We start from the raw sequence: 6,100 nt of genomic DNA on the forward strand, positions 1-6,100 counted from the left end.
CACACCAACCACCCCTTTTGGGCATCTATAAATAGGGCATTAGGCCATCATTTTCATGCATTCAATTTGCATTCAATCTACAACTTTGTAATCATTTAGCAAACACATTGTAATCTTTATTTCCGCATTCAAGCATTGTACAAACTCTCTTTATTATTAATAATATTCAATCTTTCCGCTGCAACTCTTGTACCTTGCAAATCTCTCTCAAATATTCTCAAGTGATATCATTTCAAAGGCCTGACTCGCACCAAGCCGAGTGTCTTGGCACGAGTGGCGCACGTATTCCTCTTCCAAAAGAGTAAGTACGTGACACCATGGCCTAGGCATTGCTCGGTCATTGGTGCCCATGGCCTAGGCATTTCATCTACATCAAATAAACGAGGTTTTTCAAACCAGTTTTTCATCAAAGCCTAGGCATTGCAAGACAAAGGTTGGTGCCAAATCAGGCATTTCTCAATGGCCTAGGCAAGTTATTTTTGCCATTGGTGCCCATGGCCTAGGCATTGCTCGGTCATTGGTGCCCATGGCAAAGGCATTGCTCGGTCATTGGTGCCCATGGAAGGCATTTGCAAAAACATGGCAAAAGCGATTGCCACCATTGGTGCCCATGGCAAAATAGGCATTGCTCGGTCATTGGTGCCCATGGCCTAGGCATTGCTCGGTCATTGGTGCCCATGGCCTGGCATTTGCCGCACATGGCCTAAGCGGTGCTCGGCCATTGGTGCGGAGGCATTGCTCGGTCATTGGTGCCCATGGTTGAGGCATTTGCCGCACATGGTTTCTCTCGAAAATGGAGAAAACGTGCTCGGCCATTGGTGCCCATGGAAGGCATTTCGGTCATTGGTGCCCATGGCCTAGCATTCCAAGAACATGGCCAGGCTTTCTATGGCCATTGGGAATGGCCTAGGCATTGCTCGGTCATTGGTGCCCATGGCCAAGGCATTGCTCGGTCACTTGGTGCCCATGGCCTAGGCATTTGATGCAACATGGCCTGGAGAAGAAGTGCTCGGCCATTGGTGCCCATGGCCTAGGCATTGCTCGGTCATTGGTGCCCATGGCCTAGGCATTGCTCGGTCATTGGTGCCCATGGCCTAGGCATTTGCCGCACATGGCCTAGGCAGTGCTCGGCCATTGGTGCCCATGGCCTAGGCATTGCTCGGTCATTGGTGCCCATGGCCTAGGCATTTGCTCGGTCATGGGCCATGGCATAGGCATTGCTCGGCCATTGGTGCCCATGGCTAGGCATTGCTCGGTCATTGGTGCCCATGGCCTAGGCATTGCTCGGTCATGGCCTATTATAAGGTGCTCGGCCATTGGTGCCCATGGCCTAGGCATTGCTCGGTCATTGGTGCCCATGGCCTAGGCATTTGCCGCACATGGCCTAGGCAGTGCTCGGCCATTGGTGCCCATGGCCTAGGCATTGCTCGGTCATTGGTGCCCATGGCCTAGGCATTTGCCGCACATTGGTGCCCATGGCCTAGGCATTGCTCGGCCATGGCTAGGCAGTGCTCGGCCATTGCTAGGCAATGCTCGGTCATTGGTGCACATGGCCTAGGCAGTGCTCGGCCATTGGTGCCCATTGTCACGGTTCGTTTTTTTCGAACTCCCGTGACACGCCAAGATGCATAAGGGAGCTCACACAAAGCATACACGCATTTTCAAAGCCTACACTAACTCCGGGCAGCTCAACAACAGTTCACTCCAGCTCACGACTAGCTCACTCAAGTGTACTCAGCTCACTCCTACGGGCAGCTCACTCTTAGTTGAGGTTAGTGGACAAAGCTTGTGAAGTCCACAAGTCCATATATGTCGAAGAGGTGCGAGTATGCCAAGAGGTGCGAACAAGGGCCATGTACCAAGTCCCTTGTCCACATACATTCCCCTTAAACCATCCTTATCCTCTCCCTTATCCTTATCCTTATCCATTCCCCCTCACACACCAAATACACCCCCCTAAGGAATATTCCCTTGTGAGAGAGAAGCATATACATCTCCCTTGTCATCCTTATCCTTTCCCTCTCTCACACACAAATACATCCCCTCTACCCTATCCATTTTGGCGCCACACTCAAGGGATGCAATGGTTCATTTTGGCGCCACACTCCAAGGGTCGTGATGGTTCATCTTTTGCCGCCAACATCAAGGGGAACGAAGGTCGCACCCCTTCGTTCCATACATCTCTTTTGGACATTATACTTGAAGAGGAACAAGGAGGTTCATTCCCCTTATTCACACCTTTTCCCAAGAGGCATGAAGGAGGCACCCCTTCACACCAACCATCACATTTCCTAGGCCTATAAATAGGAGGCATTAGGCCTCATTTTCATTCATTCAGTTTATTCAGTTTATATTCATTTTATTATCCAAATACTTATATATATCTTACAAGCATTGTATTCCAACAATCTTGTAACAATCTTGTAATAGTTTATAATCATTCTCTTGTAAAACATTACTCTTTATTATTTCTTATATATAGTAATACTTTGCGATGTTTCCGCACATCTATTGTTTCGCATTGTTATTACAAGCCATACTCTTCCGAGTGATACTTGTCAATGGGTTTTGCCTGACTTGTGTCAAGACTCTCGCCTTGACTCAAGTGGCGCACGGCCTATTTCATACCCGAAGAAATGAGGGCGTGACACGTGGTATCAGAGCGAGGTTTCGCTCGAAGTATCACACTCTTTCGGAAATGGCAAATTCGGGAAGTAATGTTGAGATGATTGAAAAGCGAGAAGCGAGGAAGAATAATATATTCTGTGAGAAGAGCAAACAACGGACACAGAGGAACGCATTGCCTAGGACGCCCATAAAGAAGTCCTTGCCCGAATGGCACACGTTATTGCCTGGCAAGGCCTCCTTGTTAACGGGACTTACAAGGGAGACTAAATTTGAAATAGCATGTCCTCGACGGCATCGGGATCATTGTCCAAATAATCAAACTCGACTCATGGGAAACATCTTGGGAGGAAGTCGCTGCACATCTAACCCCAAGGGTATGAAATTTCTATCTGCCCAAAATCCTCACTTTATTCGTAACAATACTCGTCGAACGGATAATTCAAAAGTAGAAAACCACAACCACGATGTAAGATTGCAAGAATGTGAGATGTTGTCCGGCCACAACGCACCTTCGAATGCCCAGTCCAGGGATCGGGTTCCTTATGAAATTGGATGGGCGGGTGATGGGGGAAACAATCAAGACCAAGTAGCAATCTACAATTGTTGGGGTTTGTCTAACAATTCTTTGTGTTCATCACAACAACATGAACAACTTGGGGATCCAAGCGCATCCTTCCACTCCTCTATTTGGCAACAGGATGCACTACGAAATTCTCTTGAGGCTCATCATTCATATACCTATCCCAAACATGACCAAGCGGGGTCAAGACCGGCGGGTGGGCCGAGGACATACAACCAAAAGTTGAAAGTAAACCATGGGAAGGAAACACGCCTCAAGACCATTAATCAAGATACGGAACAGACAACTATTGAGGACCTCGAGGAAGGTCCAAACATTTTCAAGACAAAGAGTTTTAGGCTCAAAAAAAAATTATTCAAAAGTAAGATCCAACATCGGTCTCGGAAACCGCGTCGATGAAAATTGCGGTGTCAATCGCGTGTTGGGTGTGCCCTTTGTGTGGGTTGTGTTGGGCACTTTGGGCATCCTCCACCTCATTTTCCACCCCCCTTGCACCTTAATATCACACTACCAATGGTTTTGAGCATTTGTAGGCAACGTTTTCGGGCAAATATGTCCCGAGTGGAAAAATGCTCACTTCGCCCCCGGCGAGCCATACGTGTGTGTGTGTGCGGGTGGTGCGTCGTATGGGACCAACCAAGCATCTAGTGTCCGTTCCTTGTTAAAATTACCCTATGACCGTCCCCAACAACTCTAGGAAGTATTTGGGCACGGTTACCCGGGATGCCGAATCGGTAGTTGAGGTATAGCCTTTCATAGCTTGTCGGGTTTAAGGAGCGATCGAGGTAACCGATGACCGGGATGACTTTTTGGGTTGGTTGTCCTTTACGACTCGTGGTCACCCAATCATATAATTACCTTAGAAACCTCCTAAATTAGCGTTTCAAGCTTCGTTGCTCGGTAAAATCCGTTCCGAATTGAAAAATGCCCACGCATGGCTTCATAAGGCGCCCGTGGCTAGAAGCAATGCACGACATGGCCTAGGCAACTAACCTCAAAATGCCCCTTGGCCTAGGCATTAACCTCAAAATGCCCCTTGGCCTAGGCAACTAACCTCAAAATGCCCATGGCTATTCAACGGAAGTGCATTGGTCACTTGGTGCCCATGGCCTAGGCAACTAACCTCAAAATGCCCCTTGGCCTAGGCATTTCACGCCCATGGCCTAGGCAACTAACCTCAAAATGCCTAGGCATGGCTATTCAACGGAAGTGCTCGGTCACTTGGTGCCCATGGCCTAGCATTGCTCGATCATTGGTGCCCATGGCCTAGGCATTGCTCGGCCATTGGTGCCCATGGCCTAGGCATGTGCCGGCCATTGGTGCCCATGGCCTAGGCATTGCAAGTCTTGGCCACATACATTCCCATGGCCTAGGCATCCTTTGCCTCTCCCTTATCCTTATGGCCTAGGCATTCATGGCCATTGGTGCCCATGGCCTAGGCAGGAATATTGCTCGGCCATTGGTGCCCATGGCCTCATCCTTATCCTTTGCTCATTGCTCTCCATTGGTGCCCATGGCCTAGGCATTTGCTCGGCCATTGGTGCCCATGGCCTAGGCAATGGTGCAATGCTCGGCCATTGGTGCCATGGCTAGGCATTGGTTCGGCCATTGTGCTAGGCATTGCTAGGCATGGCTCGCATCATTGGTGCCCATGGCTAGGCATTGCTCGGCCATTGGTGCCCATGGCCTAGGCATTGCTCGGCCATTGGTGCCCATGGCCTAGGCATTGCATATTCACCTTTTGGCATGAGGCCAGGCATTGCAGGCATGGGCCCACATGGCAACCATCATTTGGTGCCATGTGCTAGGCATGGCATTAGGCATTGCTCATTCATTGGTGCCCATGGCCTAGGCATTTTTCCATGGCAAATAGGCTTTATGTGCATTGGCACATGGCAATCCATGGCTAAGGCAATCTAGGCATATAGTTTTATAATCATTGCTTAAAAAACATGGCCTAGGCATTTTTTGGCATATTGGTGGCATGGCCTATGGCCTGGCATGCCATACTTAGGCGAATGGTTTACAGGCAGGCATGCCCATGGTCTTCCATTGGTGCCCATGGCCTAGGCATTGCTTTGGCCATTGGTGCCCATGGCCTAGGCATTGCTCGGCCATTTTTTTTTTTGGCTCGGCCATGGCTAGGCATGTTGCGGTCATGGCCTAGGCATTGCTCGGTCATTTTGGCTAGGCATTGCCCATGGCCCATGGGCACTTGCTGCTCATGGCCTAGGCACATTGCTCGGTCATTGGTGCCATGGCCTAGGCATTAATTTCATGGCCTAGGTTAGGCATTGTTCCGCATTGGTGCCCATGGCTAGGCATTTGCCATGGCACATGGCAAGGCAATGCTCGGTCATGGTGCCCGTGGCCTAGGCATTTGCCGCACATGGCCTAGGCAATGCTCGGTCATTGGTGCCCGTGGCATTAGGCATTTTGCCGCACATGGGCTTTATTTGCCCCATGGAAGGCAACTTCGCCCATGGCCCATTTCAGGCATTTTTTTGGCATTTTTGGGCCATTCAAGTGGCTATGGCCAAAATCCGTTATTATACACTTCAATGGCATTTATTCATGGAGGCCATGGCCCAGGCTTTTTTCCCTTTTTCAACCCGCGTCCTACCTAATTTGAGCCTTGTTCTCATTTGCCTCAAATAACGAGCTTTAACGCATTTTTCACGATAATCCGGTTTGCCGCCAATGGCCTGGTTTCACTTAGGCGAATCCTGGTTTCCGGCACACCGGCACACCCATATGTCTTCCGTTGGTGTTCAAATTTTGCGTGGCACCTTTATTTGACCCCGGGAACTTTCTATGCGATTTCCGGAGATTTTTTTTCCGGGACCCCGGAATCCCGAAAAACCGTGTATTATACACTTCAATTTCAGCTGT

This window comes from Silene latifolia, chromosome 1 (assembly GCF_048544455.1).
Source record: "Silene latifolia isolate original U9 population chromosome 1, ASM4854445v1, whole genome shotgun sequence".
NCBI lineage: Eukaryota > Viridiplantae > Streptophyta > Magnoliopsida > Caryophyllales > Caryophyllaceae > Silene > Silene latifolia.